At 43.2% G+C, this 23,060-nt stretch overlaps 1 long non-coding RNA gene across 1 annotated transcript; it reads left to right on the forward strand.

Moving 5' to 3' along the window:
* The first annotated feature begins 7,675 nt into the window (after positions 1-7,675).
* On the forward strand, positions 7,676-13,007 carry LOC310899841. The gene is made up of 4 exons (XR_014584706.1): positions 7,676-9,195; positions 10,267-10,346; positions 11,135-11,214; positions 12,543-13,007. It is a non-coding gene; the product is annotated as an uncharacterized lncRNA (long non-coding RNA).
* Positions 13,008-23,060: the final 10,053 nt, after the last annotated feature.

The raw sequence follows: 23,060 nt of genomic DNA on the forward strand, positions 1-23,060 counted from the left end.
GCTCCGCCGTGAGCACCAGGAGTCAGTCCTCCCCCGTCATTAATTACTTTGGTTGCGTTTCTTCATCAGCGCCGCTTGGATCTATCAGCCAGATCCCTGGCGCCTCGCCAGCACCGCCACTCTGACTAGATAAAATGCGCCACGTGGGGAAGGGGAGGGCAAGCCTTGCTCGTTATTGTTTCTCCCTTTGATGCTGAATTGGTTGGGTTCTCCTACACGGACCTTTCTGTGCGGCTGCCTTCTCTCATGGAGCTGCAGGGTTGTTGTCATCATGGCTTTGGTTGTTTCTGTAATTGACCTTCCAGCATTTTGGGGGGTTGTAAGCTAAATGAACGGATTCCTACAATTGGCTTGGTTTGGACAATTCCTAAAATGTCAGCTAATCGCAGATCTTGATGTGGCTGTAAATTAAGGTAAAGTTGAGGACAAAGAGACCCTTGAGACTTCTCTGTGCTAAATCTGCCTGCAATGCTCACTGTGAAGCACCTGGAGGTGGGACTCCATCCGCACCTGCACTTTTCATGAAAATCAGGGGCCTGCAGAGCCAGACAAGTTGCAGGCTTAGAAATAAGGGTTTGGCGAGTCCAGGTCCCAGCAGGGCAGGGGGAAGGAAGCAACCTGTGCCCTGGAGCACAGAGCTGTTGTGTCCCACACTGCCCAGGGCTGCTGCCCAAACATTTTCTTTGGCTTTTACAATGTGTTTTCATCCCCTTGTCCCAGCAAGCTGTTTTCAGCTGAAGGGTGATGGTTTTGTCCTTTCCAGGGCGGCTTCCACCTACTCCATGACACTCCCAGGGACTCCTCACCAGGCACCTAGGGATTGAAGGGAGAAATGACGTCTCACCTTCATACTGGACTTCTCTTGTAGGCAGAGGGCAAAACCAGGACCTTTGCACAGGCTGGCTGCTGCATCCATTCCCCTGTGTAGAGAGGTTTCCCACAGGACAGGAGTTATGCGAAGTGGGCACCCAGCTACTGAACTGAGGGAGCTGCTGGATGCGGGATAGGCGCAGCCCTTTTCTTGGATCAAGCAGTTCAAGTCCTCTCCACTGCCATTTGCTTTGTCAGAGGGAGGATGAAAAGCAAGCGCCGCCGGTTTCAGCTTTTTGATCTCTTAGATTATGTTGTCTCACCATGAGACCAGCCAAGGGGGAGAGGCAGGGTGAACCCAGAACAATCACAGCACATTTACTGTAAAGGATTACATTTTTTTTTTCTTGTAAATTTCACCACTGACTTTAATTAAGTTCTTCCAAAAACAACAAATGCACAAAGCATTAGAGAGGGAAAGGGTATGCGTGCATGTGTGTGGTTGCTGAATGGGATTTTCACAAGTTTTCCTCCATTTAATGAAAATTTGCTTGGCCATCCCCATTGAAATAGGCTGAAGCCAAGCTTCAGGTGGGCTGCTACCTCATTGCATGGCCCCGAGATCACACACTTGTGCCAGATGGCAAGAGCAGGTGGGGGTAGCCTTTCACTGTTACTGACCCTATATTCCATGCAAAGCATGCACAAGTTGTAAAAGTCGTGCTATATATTGCTAAGACCTCCTGTGACATGGCTGTATTAGTTCTTTAAATATGATGGCATCTCTGTTATGTGCTGTGCCTGGCACAGCAAGGCCTAATTCACTGGCACAACCCCTAAAGGTGCTGCTGCTGCTGCTGCTGCTGCTGCCAGTCCTGCTTGTAAAATGCGTTATCTGAAAGCACCTCTTCCCCAGCAGGACATTTTCAGAGCAGGTCGCTCCCGATCTCTGCAAAATGGTGTGTGTTTCAGTGGTCTGCACAGGGGTTATTAATCAAGGATGTCATGAGCTCTCAATGAAACAAAGTCTTTGGACGTGGGGACCCAGAAAAATGGACACAGTGTACTCGCAAAATGTTCTTAGTAGCACATGTGAATTTCTTTGCACTCAAATTAAGCAGGATTAAAGCAGCTAAACTGTTGTTGCTCAGTTCTCTTGGATCATGTGACAAAGCCTGAATCGCTTTCAGTCACTGGTATAGGCCTAAGTCAGTCCCTTGATCTCCAAATTAATTTTTGAATTGAATGATTGTGTGGGGTTTTTTGTCCTAATTGAGTCTTCAAGTGAAAAATGCTTAGCAAACAGATGGAAAACTGAGGACAAAAGACTCTATTATGTAATAAAAAAAAGGGAGAGTTCACTACAACAGTTTGAAATTAGTACTTGGAGGTTCTATTTATTTTTTTCTTAATAAAATCCCAAACAGTAAGCGATACACAGTGTGTTTTGCACAGCTTGGTAGAAAAGCATGAAAGAGGGAGAAGGTGGAAAATTTGTACTGGCAGCTCTTGTAACGGATAATGCAAAGTGTCTGAGTAATTTATTGATCCACTCCTCATTTTCCTTTTATTGATATGGCAGAATCAACAGTTTTCCCAGGAGGAAAAAGGTACTGAGTGATAGCAATGCAAAGCTTAACAGTAGGTCCCATGTGTTTCTGAAAACCCCAAAATTCCCCCTGAGAAACACACAGGCTTCTTTCAAGTTCTGCAGGACCCTTGGGACACCCCGAGATTTTCTTCTTGTTCCTCTGACACTGGGAGGTAATTCCCTACAGCTTCAACAATAAGTTAACAAGCTTTAAATGTGTACTGAGGGGGTCTATACAAGGTCAGGATTCTGCCGTGGGATGCACTATATGTCCACTGCACCCCAAAATTTGTATTTTCCATACTCAGCTGAAGGGTGATGGAGGGAGAAATGGGCAGCAGGCAGCTGGGCTGGTGAATGGAAATGCACCAGGGCTTGGGGCTCACAGGAGGTGTGGCAGAGACAGGCACACAGCTCCCACCTCTCTCAGGACAATAAATTAACTTTTAAGAAATTTCTTGTCTATGGAGTCATGAGGTGTTTGGTCTCAAACTTGTGTCCATTGCTGTTGTTATTAGTACAGCACTGGGCTGGAAAGGGGAGGAACTAGATGGAGTTTTTTCAAGGTGCTGGCCTTCATTCCCAGGTACAGAGCTAATTAACAGCCCTCTCTGCTAACTAGCAGGGGTAGTTAAGTGGGATTTATTGATAAGTAATGAGTTCCAATTAGAAATCCAGGTTAAAATGGCCACTATTTAGCTAGCTGATTTCTTCATTTCCTGGTACTAGTTGACATTGCTCTTTGCTCATGAATTCCCCTGGTGTTGTTTGCCGTACTTTAATAAGAAGCTCAACACTGCTTGTACCTACTATGTTACAACAGTTAGGGCACATATGTTTGCTAGCTCTTTAGCTCCTGTAGTCCTGGTAACTGAATATTTTTAAAGCTTTCCTGATTTTTGATCATCACTTAATATTATAAAGTAGAGAGAAACCAACCAAACAGCAATTAATTTTCTTTCATCGTTGTGAGAAGACTGTTGAGGTGTAGAGGCAACCAGCACCAGAAAGCCAAGAGCTGCCTTTCTGTACCTTGGCATTTGCTTCTATGTGCTGCTGCCACATTTGGAGGAAGTTGCACAATTTTCTGGTTGGGTGGAGGTTGGACAGAAAACATCGCTTGTGCTGGGCTCTTCCATGGCCCTACGTGGTTTGGTCCTCTATATGTGATCCATGGAGCTGTTGTGTTCTTTTGGGGCATTGCTCATCAATACTGTGAAGAAAAGAAAGTGTGATTCTGCCTATTCAGAAATATATATATATGTACATATATATATTCAGAAATATATGTATATATATAAATTCAGAAATATATATATATATATATATAAAGTTTCCTGACATTATTTATTGATGAACAATAGATAGGGTATGGCCAAGTGTGTCCATATATGTGTGAAGGGAATTTTCCTCATTGAAGCACCTGGAAAATGCTTGGGACTTACGAATCTTCACAGAAACCTGCATGCAATCAAGTCCTTCTGCTGGCCCTCATGCCAATGTTGGCATTTATCTCACTGGGATCTTGCTCTGCTCCTGTTGGAGTAAGGGGATAGCTTCTGAGCAGGGAGAGGGAGCAGGAGAGTCTGGGCTATAGACTGAAGGGGAAAGCTCTGCTCCTTGTCTGGGCTGCTGCCAGCGCACCCCACAGGTCTCCACATCAGAAGCAGTAAATCAACTTTCCTTTGTTTTAATGATTTTCCTGAATGAGAAGTTTGGGGAAGGTTTATTCTTTTTGCCTGAAATAACAGCACATGAATTGGGGAGGAACAGATCTAGTCTTTCATTAGAGTTCAGACTCTGCAACGTCAGCGGTTGTTTCTCGCCATTGCAGTGTAAAACCCTTTTCCCTTTCACTTCACATTATTTCTTTCTGCAGAATGCTTTCAGTGCAGATAATGCACACGAAGGTACAATACAGCCAGTTGTCTGAGAAAAGAAGCCCGTTTTCTTCTAGTGGGTGGTAGGTAAGAATTACTAATCCAATCTGCTTGAGTTAACGCAAAACAAGGATTAGGGTAAAGTTCCCGAATATGTTAATCTTCCTTTATAGAAGTAAACTTTAGCACTGCTATCAACCCCGTGGTTTATAGTTCATGGGAACAATGAACCAATTAAACTGAAGCAGAAAAAAATCTTGCACAAGTTTTCTAATTGTTACCTAATACTTTGAATTCTTTTGATTCTTAATTATTTGCCACTGTGTCATAGGCACAGGAAATAAAACGTTGTTTATTATTCATTAGACTGTTTCTAAACATATCCATAATTAACTGCATCTTATTGTAGTTGTTCTTTTCGTCTCTGCTTCTATGAAAGTAGGTATTAAATGACACGTAAGGTCCTGGGTTGCTGATATAATTGTTGGCAGCGCAAACTGACGGATTACTGGAATGGTTGTGCCTATTCATAGTCCAATAGTTGTGGAAAGAAGCAGAGCCTGTGTGAAGAAAAGGACAGAGTCATTCAGAAGTGTTTCTCTTTGGTATTGGGAAAGAAAGATTATTTTATTTCATTTTTATAAACGAACACTCAACAGAAAAATTTCTTTTGGCTTTACAGAAGTAGGCCCATCCAGAAAAGCCTTGAACACTGCTTCAGCCCTTAGCTGATTTCCAAAATATTTGTACTTTTTGCTGGATCATACTCACTGCTCTTATTTCTAGCATTCTACGTAGCTTGGAAAATATTACTCTGTGTTCTGGATTTTCTTCTGCATGTAAGATTTCTGTCTGGGGAACAGAGCATAGGGAGGATAATTGGGCTTACTGTAAGGGATAGAAATGTCAAGGATTTACTTTTAAATGCTAAAGGGTCTTTTCTGCTGTCGATACCTGCATGTGAATCTTAGGCACATCAATTAGAGAAAAGTTGTCCTAAAGCAAAGGTTATGCTGTAGGATTTCAGCAGCTTCCTTGCCGGTGGGTCAGAAAAGCCAGCTTCAATTTAGAGTAATAATGGATATCTTACGTGTAACCTGTGTTTGACTCTTGTAATAAGTGAAAATTGCAGCAGGCATTCAGGGTTGCATTTGCAGTGTTTGTATGCACCCATGGCTGTTAGAGACTGAATACCATAGCAATAAGAAAATATATATAGATTTCTGGGAGGTTTTGATGAAGTTATGTAAACCTCAATGACCTATCAAGGATTTAATTGTACCTGAAAATGAAGGGAAGTAATCCTCCATGAAATCTAGTGCAAGAATAGATTTTTGTGCACAATTTCATAACCAAACTTTTTTGGAAAAAGTGTTGTTTGTTTGTTTGGTTTTTTTTCCCACATTTCACACATATATGAACTGAAAAGATTCAGTGAGATTTATAAAAAATAACTTAGAAGGAAGTATGTCCATTGCAGGACACAATGAATATTGCAATCAGTTTACTAAGTCATGTTTATAATGCTCTTGGTTAGCAGAATTGACTTCTAGAGGATGTAATAGTACATAACAGGCCAGTGGGTTGAGTATGGTCATCTATAGCTATAAGCATCTATAAGCTGTGCCCATAAAATACTTCTTTAGTAAAAATTTTGTCAATCTTTACGTCCCTTTGGTGTTGAGCGCACACTAGTGCAAGGCACGGGGCTGCCTCCTTCGTGCTGCAGTTAACTCCCCAGCAGGAAGCAAGGGCTCCTCCAAGGCAGCAACCCAGTCCTTTCACCCAATTCCCTTGATTTCTGCATCTCACCTGAGTGCTGCTGCTCAGTTTAGTTAGAAACAGAGTTTGCACAACCCAGAAATGCAGCCAGGACGTCTCTCCCTGCTACAAGTGCGCTTGCTGTTTTCTGAGAGCGCAGAAGCACACTCAGCTACGGGGTGGCAGGTGAAGTGCAGCGGGCTGGAGACACAGAGGTGTGAACAGGAGCACTCCCAAGCCACAGCGTTACATCCTCTGGAGCACTGCCCTGCTCCACCAAGCTCCACCGTGCCAGGGCCCCATCCTGCCAGCTCCAGAGCAACCCTGCGGCCACTGGGAGCCAGTGGGAACAGATGGCCTTCAGTGCTTGGCAGCATTAGGCCCCAAACCCCATGTCTTTTTTTGTTGTTGTTGTTTTGTCTAACCACCAAAAATCACTTTTGGCTCCTGAGTGGCAAAGCAGCAGCAAAAACAAGGTGGAGCAAGATGCACCGGGCTCGCCCGGCTGCTTTTATACGTTTGCAAAATTACCAAGTCTTTGCAAAGTCCCTCAGTGCACAGCACAAACAGTCCAAGTCTGAGGCTGGGGGACTTTTCAAGCTTGTATCCCTGCTGTGGCATATAACGAACAGACAAAAACCCCTTTCTGCAACCTCCGCTGGCTGCGACATTTGTTGGTATCTGTGGCTCTGATTCACCCTGCTTTGTGCAACACTGGTACTAATGTAACTGTATTGTGGCAGGAGACTGGAGAGGGCAGCGGATCACTCGCTTGAAAACATGACCTTTTAATTTAAACAAAAGACTTGAAAAATGAAAGTGGGTCTTAAATGCAGTTTAATCAGTCAGGCGAAAGATGTCTAATGAAGCTGCCAGACAGATTTGTAGCCAGACTGTCACTTTACCCATCATGTTTACAGCCTCCAGTGGTGAGATTAGGACAGGGTGAAGGCACAGTCTATCCAAATTTCCCCAGCCTGCTCCTCTACCATGTCTGTAAGTTTTGACAATTTGACAAATCATTTTGCTGAGCTGTCTCTAGACCCGGGAGAGCTGAGTGTGGCGTTCCCACCCGCGACCACAGCTGAGCGCTGCCTGACACAGGGATGGAAGACTCAAAGGGACGCTGCAGTGCCGCAGAATTGAGGTAAAAACCTTTTTAGACTTTCTGCTTTGTGCCATTTACCTCCCAAGGGATCTGTGCTGCAGGCCCTGCCTCTTGCATAAGGACAGAAAGGACAGATAAATAGTTTCGGAGCAATTTTTGTCATCTGGATTCCCTCTGCTGTGAATCGGTGGGCTACTTTTCACCAGGATCTCTATTTCTTATTTAAAGCCACTGGGATGATGCAGTTATGAATCAGGCAGCTGCGAAAGCATCCAAGCAGTTGCTGCTATATCAGAAGAGACCTATACTAAGAAGAACTGGCTTTAATGAGAAATAAGTCAGAATCCATCCCCACAGCTACAATTCCTGCGTACATGACTGTTGAAGCAGTGATCGTGCATTTCTCACTGCTACTCCACCGATTTCCAATTAGCTCTCCTCTACGTTTTGGGATGTACACTAGGTATTTATTTTGCAGGGAATACTTGCTACCTAAGAAGTTTTTGTTGCTGCCTGTTGTAGAAAGCAACCCCTCCGCTTATCCACAGGCTAAGCACGGCTCAGACACGCGGCGTCTGAGCTCCCCGCACAGTCACGGCAGTGAACTTAGGCTTGAACGGGAGGAATTGCCTCTCTGCAAGATGAGAGGGGATTCATTTTCCATGCTAGCTCTTTCCTGGGGGGCTTTGCCAAGAAGAGAAAAACCACTTGCGGTTTTCTGTCTTTTCACCATTTTTTTTTAAAGAACATCAAAGTTATCACTCCTGCTTTCTCACCATAATCCCGCAAATCCTAATGTACGTCTCCCAGTCCTTTCATGCTAAAAGCACAAGTGCGTGTGTTTTGCAGCATTTAGGAGGTTGCAGACAGTTTCCGCATTTGCATACACACTGTGGCACTAAAAGAGCCAAACCAGGAAAAGTAGTTCAAACTTAAACATATGTGTGTTTTTTTTTTCTTTTTCCTAGGGTACTTTAAAGCCGATTATTATTTAAAAAGTCACTTCTGTGACGTGATGTCTAATTCTGCTTCAGTGGAACAAGACAACTGGACAAAAATTACTTTTCCAGGATTTTTTTTCTCCCCCTTTTCCTAAACATTTTTTCAAACTTTCATGCTTAGCAAAAAACCCCTCTGTAATTGTCTTGTCATGATTATAGTTCTTCCCATTCACTGTCGCTTTACATGGAAGCCCCAGGAAAAGAATTCTTAAAAATTAAATTTCATGCTTGCATGTGTTTCTGTGATCTGCAGTGTGTATGATCTCCGAGTGGAAAACTTCTCTAAAAATAAATGGATTACCCTTGCTCCGACGCTGTCTGATGTCTCCGGAGCAGATACCGCCGCTCGCCTGTGATCTCCCGCCCACCGCAATCGGGGTGACAGGCGTTGAGGCAAGGGCCGGGCGGCGGCGTGGGCTGGGGGAGCGGGGCAGCCCCGCCGGGGCCTGCAACAGCTTGCTGGTGGAGGACAAAGGGTTGACCTTCCGCACACAGCAAGGGAAGGAGCCTCGTCGCTTGGTTCATGGGGAGAACCAACGGCTTTCCACGCCAAAGATGATTTTGAAGGGTGTTTTCCATGCGGTCCTTCTCCACAGAGGTTTCTTGCAAGGGTTTGGCTGGCTAGGGCAATATGTGGAGGTGGTGGCTTGGGGTGCACCCATTGCATGGTGTACACATGGCATCATCCACACCCTCCACAGCAATCAGAAAGGCACCCATGGAGTCTGAGGGCCGGGGCCTGCCCCCTGAGGCTGTAGGGCTGCCTGGCCTCTGCAGTGCCTGGCCCTGGACTGGGCCTGCAGGTGGTATTGCAGCACAAGAAATAAGTACTGACAGAGGCCAAGGGATCAATCCAAAATACCACTTCCAATGTTTTTCTTCTTGTCTTGCAGCCCCATCTTACAAGCCTTCTTCCCTCATGAGCACGCTCTCTTGGAGGTGGGAGCAGCAGATGCAGCACAAGCCACAGCGAGCGCCCTCCTCTTTCCCTACTGCCCGGCTGTTTTGTGACGGGTTTTCTGCCTCAAAGCTGGAAATGACTTTGTAAGTCCTTGCTCCTGTGATGCCACCCTGCAGTGGCACCTGCCAGTCGAGCCACTGGTGCCCGCAGGAAGACGCAGCATGTCCCTCTTTGGCATGGCTGCATCAAGTCCTGACCCACATAAGTAACAGTCCCTGAAGGGCTACCTTGAAAAGGGATTAGGTAGAAACGGGTAGGAAAAACCACTGAGCAGCTGATAGCAATAACACATTCGCAGGAGCGGGGAGGCTGGTCCGGTGACTGAACACCAGACTTGGACTCAGGAGATCAAGGTTTAATCCGCCATTCTTCCACAGATGTTGGCAAGTCACCTAATCTCTCTGTGCCTCAGTTCCCCATCTGTAAAAGGCAGATAATGGTGGTTCTTTTGTCTGCACTGTCTGTTTAGATTTCTAAGTTTTTGAGGGCCAAAGATGTTTCTTCAGGAGGGTGTATACAGCACCTACCTTTGTAGCGGAAATTGTACTGGAGCCTTCCATGCTACAAATGATGATTAATAATAACAATATCAGTCCTTTAATCAGCAGGGAACTCATGCTCTGTTGTATCAAAATTAACAATTAGTACCTGATCAGAGCTTTAACTGAAGTTGAATAAGCACTTTGTATCGTGTCACGGACATTTCTAGAAAACTTCTCCATGGGGTCTGAGGGCAATCTAACACTGACGTGTGTCTTTAGACAACAACAACAGTAATTCCTGTCCTGTAATATCTGAGAGCCATTTTCGAGTTGGGTCCCAGGGCAGAAGTTGTAGGGAGGGGATTTCTATCAGCAAGAGATGCTGACAACAACATCACTGTGGCCCTTCCCAAGCCACTGTGCGTTCAGGAGAAACCGGACAAACTCCTGCAATGTGACAACTCCTGGGGAAAAAAATGGGAACACCTTGCTTTTCATTACCCAGAAAGTCTGGGCTGAATGCTGTTGTTCATAGACTGGGGGACCTATCACAAGGCAGCCTACTTTTCAGAAGGAAATTGCACAAAGTAACTATTTCTAGAACTTTTCCCTTGCTGCCATGCTCTGAGATGAAAGTTTAATATTTTGAAGACTGTTCACTCTTTTTTCCAGGGGGAGAGAATTGGTATCTGTCCTGATTATACTTAGCATCTACTGGAGTCTTCACTGAGGTTAAAAGGAAATTTCAGCAGGTAGGATTATCTCCAACAAGTATTATATCCTGCCAAATTGTGTTTGGATTTTGCTAGACTTATTTACTTGTTCACAACACCCAGGGAAGCAGACACTTTTTTCCTGTAAAGAATTTGGCTGTGTTTGAAGACATGGGAGCTGTGTTTTCGAGATGAATCAGACTCAGATTGACTTTGGGATTTGACATAATATTGATTTACTGACTAACCTCGCTGTTCTGCTGGACATGCTGTGGCTTTTGTGAGCGATGCTGAGCTATTACAGGGCTGCAGGAATGCTTTCTGGTGGTGTGTTTGGTTTAGGACAGTTCAGCTGAGACTTTTATGATTAACTAGTTTATATCTATGCCCCGGCTCCTGCCTTGTCTTCAGATCTGTGGGATGTGTTGAACCTCTCCCTGCTTTTCCTCCCTCTTTCCATCTAAGGTCTTATCCTGTCTCCTCCTCTGACTTTTACCAAGAGTAAAAACATCAGTGAAAGTGCAGGCCAGGTTGTGATGCCTTTACTGATGCTTCTGCAGACTTCAGCCCTGTGGTCCTTCATCCACCTCTTATTTTTGCTATTGCTGTTCTTTCTCTTGTGCTTCTCTCTCTTATACATGTCCCTGCTTTCCAGCTCTTCCCATCTCACTGAGCAGTCCTGCACCCTGCTTTTATTAATGAGATGCAGGCATTTTAGTGAGCTCCAGGCCTCTTAGACCACTTTTCTTTTGTCTCAGAGCCTGATGTCAATCTTTTGTTCTTCTTGTATGTATCTACAGTGGATGACTTTTTTTTTTTTTTTTAAGGGATGACCCAGCTGGAGAACTGGTGGTAAACATCTACCCCAGCTGCATTTTATACCTACAAATCCTCTTTCATCTAACAGGTAAGGGGGATTCAAGCCTGCTACAGACACAGTATTCCTAGCAAAGAGGAAAGAGCAGGGTAAGTGGAGCCATTGCCTTTCTGGTGGGTTATTTGTCACCACAATGGAGTAAATGCCCCGCAATGAATGCTGTGTGTGTGCAGGATAAGCCTTAGCTAGTCCTGATTAGGTGCAGGCTGAAAGAGATGGCAAGAAAATTACAGATATTTTTATTTTTAAATTTCAAGTTTCAATTTTCCTTGTGTAATTACACTGAAATGTGTGGGGAAAGAGGTCGTGGTTTAGCAGCCGGTTGCAAATTATGAAGAAATAAAAAAAGTCATCTTTATCCCCCAGTCTTGGTTAAAATGCTCTCTCATTTCTTTCAGCAAAACCGCTGTCATGCCCCCTGCCCACAGTAGTCTGTGTTCTTGGCATCCTCCTTGTCTCATGGGGTTCTAGTTTTGGCATGCTCCCACTCCCATGCGGTACTATTTTCTTGCCTCTGAATAAAGAGAATTGGGCATTCGTGGGGGTGACAGGTGAAAATAAATCCTGAAAACATTTATATATTTACGTATATATATATGTATTTACTGGAAATTGTCCATGGAGAAGGGGAATTTCTAATCAGCTGCAATTCATAGTGCATTGCTGCACTAGGGCTTTTAAAACATCTGATGTATTAGATCTAGTCAATATAGGCCAAGTCATTGTGAGAGATGAAAATTCTACCTAGATCTTAAATCTTTCCTGGCAGTGACAGATGCCAAAGCCTTTCTGGCAAAAAATATACAATTGTTTTGTCAAAGCTCACTTTATAAATACCTTTCACTGGAATGATGATGCTTTGTACGAAACACACTGCAGAAAACTGACAGCGAGGATGGGAAACGCTGACCTAGTTTTATCCAGAACAAAAGCAGGATTTATTTTTTTGTACTATTTTTCCTCTTTTTATTTTTTTTCTTGGAAGAAAAGAGAGTTCAGTAAATGCTAGTGCTTAGGGACTGCAGATGCAGGTGGAGGGAAGGAAAGAGAAGCACCTTTGTGGTCAAATGTCCACAGGAAACCTTAATAATTTTTCTGCAGCTTTTGGGCAAGCCAGTGAAACACTCTCTGAAGTGTCAAGTCCCGGTACTTTTAATTGTTTTAACAACCCCTTCACTCTTCAGCCCTACAGAACACATTCAGCTTCTTCTCTAAATTACAGACAGGCGTAGGTTTTCAGAAAAGGAAGATTAGGAGAATGTTAATAGGGGCATACCCTTGAACTGAGGTGGAGTTGTAGGCCCTGGTTTGACAAGTCCAGAGCATGTTTATCTCTGTGTACACATTATGTCTCCTAGATTGCTCTCACACCAGAGCACAAGCTTTGGTGTTTTGCTGGATGGGGACCCTAGGCATCAACCCAGGGATCCTAGCACTCATTTTGCTGGAGACCAGGTGGGTTCCTTCTGATTCCTAAATTCAAAATACTGTCGTCTTTTTGTCTGTGCGTGAAAAACATTAGCTTTCTCTAGGCAGAATGACTCAGTAGGTGCAAGAAATCATGTTTCTGGTAATGGATGAGGCAAATTCATGGGACAAAACTAAAGCAGGGCTCTAACCCACTGAAATACAATTTCTGGACATGCCAAGGGAAACACAGGCATGCTTGTTCTCTCCAAGATCTGCTAGTGTCCCTGTGAGCAAGGGGATGCTGAGCTAGATGGACCTTTGACCAGACACACTTGGTCATTCATTTGTCCTTGATTTGAAAGAGATCTCCATGCTCTGCCAGATAAAGGTGTTTTTTCGGCTGGTCTGGTTCAAGTCCCCTCACCACAGCTCCTGCCTTGCCACCCAATTCCAAACTGCTCTCAGGTACAGCTCACACTTTGTGCCACTGAGGGGACATGGTCTGAGGCCAGCCACCTCACTGGCATTTTTGGAAGCAGGCACATATTGTCTAAATACACAAGGTGATTTGATAAAACTCCAATGGTGTCAAAGTGAGAGAGGTGTTAGTTTGAGATGTTAACTAGACAGAAGCCATCCTTCCTGGAAATTCGTTAAGTGACAGAAGTAGAAGATCAACCAAAGTTTTCCTTCTTAAATTTGACAAAGGCATATTAAAAATTACTGAATGCAAAGAAGGAACAAAGCAACATTAAATAATTTCTCAATTTTCTTAGACCTTTAGAGATTCATGAGTATTTGGGCTGTATCTTGTTTGCATTCTTTGTTGTAATTTTTTGTAATTTTTTGATACTTAAACCAGATGTATCATCCAGAGCATTCCAGGTCGTTAACATTCACTCTCTCCCTCCTTTTTAATCTCTTTCCTACTTGTCAGCCTCAAGTGTGAGTTCCTCCCTGGAATGTCGTTCCTTTATTGCTTATTGTCAAAAATGTTTTCACTTGGAATTTTCCCGGCTGGTGACATAGTGGGCAATCACTGTGGGTCAAAGTTTGCGTATCAAGCCATCAGTTTTCATCATTATGTTTGTCAGGAGCTAAGGACATTTTTATTAGATGAAACAATAACAGGGTAAAATGAATTAAAATTCAGCTTGCCTGTTGCAAGCTGTAAATGAGTTCAACTTTTGGTAAAAGAGAATAATTTGAAGCATCCTAAATATTAGTTTATTGATATTGTTACCACTCCTTTCCTTTCCTTTCCTTTCCTTTCCTTTCCTTTCCTTTCCTTTCCTTTCCTTTCCTTTCCTTTCCTTTCCTTTCCTTTCCTTTCCTTTCCTTTCCTTTCCTTTCCTTTCCTTTCCTTTCCTTTCCTTTCCTTTCCTTTCCTTCCCTTCCCTTCCCTTCCCTTCCCTTCCCTTCCCTTCCCTTCCCTTCCCTTCCCTTCCCTTCCCTTCCCTTCCCTTCCCTTCCCTTCCCTTCCCTTCCCTTCCCTTCCCTTCCCTTCCCTTCCCTTCCCTTCCCTTCCCTTCCCTTCCCTTCCCTTCCCTTCCCTTCCCTTCCCTTCCCTTCCCTTCCCTTCCCTTCCCTTCCCTTCCCTTCCCTTCCCTTCCCTTCCCTTCCCTTCCCTTCCCTTCCCTTCCCTTCCCTTCCCTTCCCTTCCCTTCCCTTCCCTTCCCTTCCCTTCCCTTCCCTTCCCTTCCCTTCCCTTCCCTTCCCTTCCCTTCCCTTCCCTTCCCTTCCCATCTTGCATATGGCAGGAAAGGGTTTTTTTAGTAATGTTGAAGGGAATTCATATTTTTCTAGTTCTGTTTGCTAGCCCCAAAGATCTGAAACCATGGAGAGGGCTCTCATGCATTAAGTTCTATACAAGCACAGTAAAAAATACTCTGACCAAGACAATATTTATAATTATCTATAATTATGCCTAGTCAAAAAAAAAAAAATCCAGACCTTTTCATAATTAGATATTTTTGGTAAATTTATTTAGTTTCCTCAAGAACTCACTGCATTTTTTTTAGAAAACTGCACCCTTTGTGCTCCAGATTTTCTGTTACCAGAAGGTCTGGGACAATCTCTATCGTTTGGAGGCTTTTTTTAGATTAAATGTTACAGAGTTCTTAAGCAGTCAGTGCAAACAGCTGGGTTTTGTTCAGCAAAAAGTGGCTTTCATTTTATAAGGAAACCATAAATCCAACCTCCGACCTTCTGTGCAGAGTTAACTCTTCTCCACACAGAAGTTGCCTTTTTCTTTGCACTTTCAGGGGCTTTAATTGCAAATTGAAAGAATGCTCATAAAGATGGTGTTAAATGTGAAAAATCTCATGACTGATGCAACGTTGCCCCTTTTTGCTGACTCTCTGGCAGTTGCAGACATGGCAAAGGGGGGTGTGCAGGGTGTGTGCGGCAGCGTGACAGTGGCTGTGAGAGGTATCGCACTGTATCACTCCATCCTACCACAGGTGGGAATCACTTGGGACCTGCTCTGACACTGTGGGTATCCACATCCAGAGACAGCCCCTGTCTGCGTAGACCCCCAAGTCAACACTCAGGCCTGTGTTGGGCTGCCTCATCTTCTGTGGAGGGTTCGAGCTGCTCTTCACCACCACCACAGACAGACCTTGACTGTGGTGAGCATCTTCTCATGTCCTCTCCAGCTGAAGATCTAAAAACATGCTTAGCTTTGAGTGACTAAGTAACCTGAGGGCTTCTGTGGAGATGCACTGAATATTGAGCTGGTGTTGACTTCATGATTGAAGATCATGATGAGAAAGACGCATCAGCAAGGTGTGGAGGAAACGCTATCTCTGGCACATCGTGCTCAGCCACATCACGGTCATTGTCTTTTTAATCTCCTTACATGATGAACAGGGAGAATGTCAGAGCATGGAGGGGAGAAAGGCTGTTTGCTAAGCCATGGGAGTGGTATTCAGAGGTGCTGGAGACTGTGTCGAAGGCACCGAGATGCTGAGAAGGTCTTGTGTGATCAGTCATGTTGCTGATTTGATATGTTGGTTCACTTCACAGTGAAATCAAAATGGGGACACATCTGAAAAACTAGATAGTCTAATGAGTAAGACATTTGGTAAATAAGACCAATTAAAAATCAAAAACAGTACACATCTGAAAAGGCAGATAATATGGTGAGTAAGACATTTGGTAAATAAGAGCAAATAATGATGTTCTAAACCTCAACCTAACACACTCATGTCAACACTTACACTCTCATCCACAGCAGGTTTATACCATTTTTAAAATCAGCTTGGTGTTGCTGTTTACGAAAAGCATTTTGTTGCCTTCCAATCAGGTAATTAACTGCACTTTTGGGGCTGCAGGAGGATCAGGCAGGGGAAAGTAATGTCTGCCCCATTTTCTTTACATTTAAAGTACGTGAAAAAGAGATGGAAAAGCTTTTGTGCTCTTTTCTGTAAGGAGCGTTATTAGGACAAACTTTTTAATGAGGCAGAGGTCAGAGCTGGGTGGCAAAATGTTTAAAATAGATGTAAACATGGGGCCCCCAAGATCTAGAGAGAATGTTGAAGCATGTCTTGCCTAACATATCATCTGCCTTTCTGATGCAGAGAACTTCCCAATAGGTTCAAATTCAGCCAAGGACAAGTCTTTGGCTCTGAGACAAACGGGTCCATCTCAGGAGACAGTCACGGAGCCATGTGTACCCCTTTGCTTTCATGAAGTCAGCATTTTAAGTCTGGGTGGTCCTTAGATCTGACATGCTGCACATCCCAAAACAAATTATTTTATCCATTTAAAATCTGTGTAAAGTTCAATATTTTGTGCTCTTAAAGTGCCCTACCCATTCTTCATTGGAAGACTTCAAGAGCTGGAGAATTCCTTGTTTTTTGGATGTTTATCACTAAAATTAATCAATTTCACTATTTTAAATGTTTACCTGATTTCTACTACTTCCCTGGCTGTTTTCAAAGCATTGCTTCTTGATATGTGTTTCTCTAGGAGTCAAAAGGCATGATTGTATCTGTTTTTTTTCCTGTAGATTAAAGTACCACCTAAAATCCCCTGTCTGGACAAGTGCAATAGACAACAATTAGTCCAGTCAGAATTGCTGCCTGACATTTTTTGCATTGCAATGCAAACTAATCTCTGCAGAGTTCAGTGCACAATCCACATGATACTTGATGCATTTTTTTTCTGATGGGGGAATGGCTGAAAATGCACTGAATTTTCTCAGGTTTGCTTGTTCTTCAAACTCCTTTTGGAGCATTCTTGGAGGGCTTTTTTTTTGTTTGTTTAAGGCACAACTTGCTGCTAGGAAGTGAACCTTACAGCTCAGCGGTGGCTGATGACAGATGTCACCCAGCAGTGCTTCTCTGCCAGCAGTGGCTGAGTGTGAGTCCCAAGGCCAAGTTTCTAGTTTCAGCTCTTGAAAAAAAGGAAATGTGCATTTGCTCACTGCAACGTTTCATGAGGCTGTATAGAAAATTTGTGTTCAACTGGTTCTCATTTGAGGAAAATGCAAAATTGGGCTGCTCCTTGGCAGTAAAAATGAAAGTGGAGTAACTAGTAGAGTAATTCTTTCAGAAATAGAAATAAAAAGCAAGTACTCCACAGCTTATGTTTTATTTTCTGAAATACTGTATGTGTTGGTATGACAGCAAGCTTGTATATAGATAGTGTTTAGTTTTAGTGTCATTTCCTTAATGAATATATTTTGGGGTTATTTTCATAAAGGCACACATTGGAGATGTTATGGCACATGGGAGTGTCATGCAAGACATAGGGCTATATGATTGGAGGAGTCTTATGAATCCAGTTCCCTGACATTTTCAGGAATCATAACTGTAACATTTTGCTGTATAGGCAGACCTTTTCCTACACTTATTTACTTGTTGGGTCACAGCTCTTCATCTTCCAGGAGATAGTTTCCCCCCTAGATGACCTCTTTGTCTGGCAAGTAAACACCTAGGAAATTACCCATATCAGCGAATCCAGCTATAGGTTTTGATAAGAGAAATATCTACTGCAAACTCAGCACTTTCGTAGTGATTAGGGATGGATTTATTTCATTTCAAGGGTGGTTTACTTTGGTCTGCCACCCTGCAGTTCCTTTAGAAGGTACTGTCTGTTTTGCTGTGTTTTGCAGAGTATATCATGAAAAGTACCTGTTTATTTAATTTGTCCTATAACACCATATGGTTGCTTTTACTTCTGACGGTGGGCTTCAGACATTTTAAAGCCAGTGGAAATGTTTGGTGATTCCTATATGATAGGACATAGTGCTTCACCCTAGTATTCTTGCCTCAAAACTGTAAGTGTTGGTGGACCTGAGCATATTTTAAAGGAAACTGTCCACAACTCCCAAAATATCCATAATTATATATTTAATACAAAATTATTTATACATGCAAACTTAGTGCATGAGTCTTATTTGTCACACCAGGTAGAACTCACCTCACCTGATGGCAGACACCTACAGTGTGCACATTGTCATCTGAGCCAGTTATTCTGGACTACTTTTAGAGACACAGGAGATAAAAAAATACTTGGAGGATACAATTCATCTGGTGCTGTGCGAATGAGCGAAATTATGTCTTTAGGAGGACTAGTTCTGATGGAGGTACCTGCCTAATGGATATGTGCCCTGAAAGAGATGAATCCCCTCTAACCGAAGTATCCCTTGCCATTCCCTATTAGACATGTGAACAGCAAGGCTCGAAGTAAATCTCAGAAATATGAGTAACCAGGAGAATTTCAAATACGCTTTCTGGTGGTGCAGTGACAACACCCACAGGTTTGCAAAACTAGAACGAAGAAACAATCCTAACATGTAAATGAGAAGTGACAAAAAAAAAAAAAGATTTATTTTAACACTCAGTGGAGAAATACAACTGCAACTGCAATTGTACACACAGAGACGATGCTTATAAGTGAACGAATAGAGAAGCTGCTACCCTAGTTCAGGGGAAGGACATGCCCTGTACACAAATATACATGCAGTCTCAATGAATTCATTGAACGAAGAATTAAACTCATCATCAGTAATGCAAGGAAGGAAGAAAGATTGTGCGATAATGAAAGATATGACCTGATGTAGTTATCTTTGCTCCTATCATAAGCAGTTAAAAAAAAAAAAAAAAAGAGAGAGAATTTAAATCTCATCAATAAGAACAGAGTTGCACACCTGGGGTCTAAACATCTGGGAAGTGCTGTATTAGTGAAACCATCTCCAAGCTTACAGGGTGGATGAAAACTGAAAGCACCAGCCACCTGCAATTTTAAATCGCTAATTTGGAAAGATGTCTCTGTGTCATCCAATTTCAAAAGCACTGTACAAGCTGCATAGTCATTGCTATTACTGTGATCCTAACATATTTGCGTCTCGGTGTACGGGGATTTAGATGTACACAGTGACTCTCTGTCTTAAGATGAGACTCTACACCCCTCAGAATGCTTTTAATTCCTAACCACTAGGGGTTATATTCCCCTCTTGATGTGCTAGGATTTATATCCATAACTCCTGGTAATACTCATGGGAATTGCATGCATGAATCACCACTGAACAAGATGAATCCTCACAACATTTAGTTTCTGGAGTTTTCTCATGTTTATCATCCATCACATTTCTTGTGTTTATTAGCAGACCTGCAGTCTGTTGATGAGAACTACTAAGTACCTATATACTCCCAGGTGAAATTCTATTATTCTTAAGGTAGGAAATGTTTTTGAAGCATTCTGTATTTTGTGGACATTGATAATGACAGGAAAAGGAGCACCCGAGTAGGGTGACACTTCCAAATAATCTGCAAAATCGCATTCTGATCACCACCTGGGTTTGCAGCTCCAGCTGAAAGCAGAGCTAAAGCCTGGTGGGTGATTTTTCCACTCTGAGAAACCATGCTCAGAATGTGTGCGCAAAATGGCTGTCGAGTGCTGAAGAAACCAGGCTGCATGCAGAATTGTTATAATAACCTTAATTCAAACTGTGCTTATGCAGAGCCACTCTTTATATCTGTGGTTTTCTGAAATAAAATGGCCAATCTCTGCTTGTACCCACCACTCATGAGCTCTTCTCTGCTCCCAGGGAGCTGTGCAGTTGCATCTGAGATGTTCTGGGTGATCTGAAAAATACCCCCCTCCTTCCCATCCCCTAGAGTCTTACTAATCCAGTCCATGCCATTTCTGTCCAGCAGAAATGAAGGGAACCTCCCGCCCCATAGTATATCAGTTCCAGCTTATTGCCTCCTGTTGGCTGAGCTCCCACTCCTGAGCAAGCTCTGTGAAGTTAGCCAAACACCAACTAACAACCTCATCAGACTGGTCTGATGCTGGAGGCCATGCAGGTCTGCCTTCTCATGGCAAACAGGTGTCAGGATTGCAGGGTGAAAAGCTAAAATGAACTAAATAAAGCTGCGCCTTCAAGTCCTTTGTTCGTGGAGCCTCAGAAAGATCAACTCCTCTCTGGCCATTTGTAACACCTCTGTGAAACCCAAAGATAAACTGATTAGGCAACATTGCTTTGAGTGCCAGCAGCACACAGATAACACACAGCTTTTCCCATTTGCCAGCGCGCAGAGCTACATCCTTCACATCAGGACAGTCTTATGAAGGAAGAAGAGCTCATTGAAGCTGAATCTTAGTGAGGCAGAGGTAATGCTGCTGCTCAGAGGAAAGGATTTCAAAAGAGTAGGCAGCTGTAGCACTGCCTCTTTTTTTGCTGAAGGCGTCCATTCAGCTCAGCCTTCCCTGACACTAATCTCTTCCACAGCAATGTGCACAAGTAATATCCTCTGCTGTTTCCTTCCAGCTCTGAGACCCTGTTCTATCTCCTCTAGTGGTGACCTCACCTTGTTCCTGCAGGATTTTGCCACTTCGGTGGAAAAGTATAGCATTGTGAGAGATCTATGCATGAAGCCATCAGCATTTGAATGCTCCAGCTAGTAAGATGTGCAGTCGGGTATCTCCTTAATGATAACAGCTACTCGACCGCACTATACCTCCATCCTTCAAGTGGTTTCTCAGAGAATTTCAAATCCAGTTCATGGTCTATTTTTTACTGACAGTTCAACAAGTCCTGGGAAAAGGATACTGGAAAAACAAGGAAAAACATTCAGGGCTCCGTGAGGACCAGCCTCAAGAATTTTGCTCCTTTGAACAGTGGAGCCCAGTCTAGTAGGGTGAAGAGTCCCTGGGTGAGAGATACAAATTCCCTGGAAGCCAGTATAAGTGCAAAGTTGAGCCCCTGAATAAGAAATGACCACCACAAACTTCACTTCCATCTACTCCAAGGGCATTCTTTGATCTCACCATTCGTATCTGAGTCACAAAACATATGAAAGAAAACCCAGCCAATGCAGCAAACTCCAGTGAAAGGAAAAGGAGCAAAGAGCAAATAAGTTTGCTCAGTGATGGGCACAGTGTAAGAATCAATATAAGGTAAGAGTAGCATAAGAATGAAAATTGAATTTTTTTGCTTAGGGTCTCAGAACAAATGTTGGTTCTTAAGGTAAATATATACACTTTACTCCTTCCTCAGATACCATGCAGACATGGCTGGGTCATGCTGCACGTAAAGTAGCTGAGTTGCACTAAATGTCAGGTTTATAACTCCAGTCATGCCAAAGGATAGGCCCCTACTCTAAGCAAGCTGTCCACGATCTTCCCACGGACAGTAAATATTCACGAGGTATTGTGAAGTGTAAAATTGGGTAATGCACAGACATGTGGTACAGAGTGACCTGTGTTCGGCAAATTCCCCTGCCCTCCAACTTGCAGCGCACCAACTTCTTTATAAAGGCAAGTCAAGGTCCAGATCTGCACTTGCAATTGCAAGCACTTGTTGGTGCCCACACTTGAAGTGAGTAACGATAATAGAATGCACCAAAGTGATGGATATTTAGCAGAAATAGTCTTTCTCCCTGTATCTGCTAGGAATCAATTTTAAATAGTTGCTCCTGGAGACAAAGAAGCAAAAAGCTTCAAAGAATCAAAATAACTGGCCTTTGCTCTTTCAGTTGTCCTGTCCTCTCAGTCCTATTTTAAAAAGCAGCGAGTACCCTCCATGCAAGGACAGGGCTGGATCAGATGCAACAAAAATGCCTGCTTATTTCCAGTACAGAGATGAAACCCTCCTCTGTCTGCACAGGATTTTCTATGAGCAGTTTTCCCTTTAAAATTATCCAGCAAACCCACTTGCTAGTGACAAAAATGAGATATTATTGTTACCTTAAGTTTACTGGCCAGATAGCAAAGTCACGCTGCATCTTTCACTTTCTCAGTTAAATTTTCTTGGAGTATCTGCAAGCAAGGACGACTCTGAAATTTTCTTTCACATCAGATGCGGCTGCAAACAAAGGCAAAGTGCTGTGACAAATGCCTCCAAAATCAGTGTTTGCCTCTCTTCCTGGCTCATTCATGCTTATGAACTTCTGGATTAACTGACCTGTGTGTCAAGTCGGAAAAACAAAACAAAAAAAATCAGATTATATTCTGTGAAATGGAGAATCAGCAATAGGTAATAGTTTAGCGGAATAACCAAAACGTGTCTAATTATTTGGGCTTAGGATTTAACTTACTGTTTTTTTTTCTTCTTCTTTTCTTCCCCCAGACCCTGCCTGATGCTTAGAGCACAAAACCCAGCAGGGAGAGAGGTAATGGAATTTGGAGGCAACTGGTGTTCAAAGACCTCGCTTGAAATGGGCCTGTGCTAATGCTGAGGGTCTGTGCAAACTGGGTCATCATCCCGCATAGTCCTGAAGGTGCAGCTTCACCGGGACAGGCTACATGGTACAGAATTGTCCCTCTAAGTATTTCATAGGGCTGCACCTTTGAGCATTGTCCAAATTCTCAAAGAGATTTTGGCTGTCTCTGCCCTAGCCCTTGGCCAGAGCAGGATGCATTCATCCCTGGAGCACCATACGGCGCGTGTGTGGTCTCTGAGCTGGGCACGGGAGGGCACGTTCATCACAGTGTAACTGAGTTTAATTGCCACCTCCTGACTCTTTTCATAAAAGGAATCTGCGCTTAAAGGCTCAGAGCCTTTTCCTTGAACTTTCTTACTCCAGATTGAGCTGACATAACTCCCTTGTCCTTGACAGAATTACATTGGTGAATTATTGGTCAGATGCAGATTTGAATTTGGCAGTGAACCTTGGCATATCCCTTCTTTGTCTTCTCTATTCATCTTCATGAAGTATTAAAAGGTGTTTTGTATGTCTGCACACATGACTCATATGAAATATTTGCTCAAGGAACATTAAAGGATTTGTTAAAAAATTAAAAATTAGTTTTGCGCTAAATTGGAGTAATGCTCTCTCTTTTTTCTGAGGCAGAAAAAAAGGTTTTTTAGAAACAGAACTTAGAAAGACATAGCAGTGAGATTAAGTGAGTAGCAGTGAGGAGCTATAATTCAAACCCACAGGTCTTCCTGTTGAAAATGTGGGCACAGGCATCCTGTTGTCACATATTTCTGAAACAGAAAATAGGCATTGCTA

This window comes from Anser anser (assembly GCF_964211835.1).
Source record: "Anser anser genome assembly, chromosome: 5".
NCBI lineage: Eukaryota > Metazoa > Chordata > Aves > Anseriformes > Anatidae > Anser > Anser anser.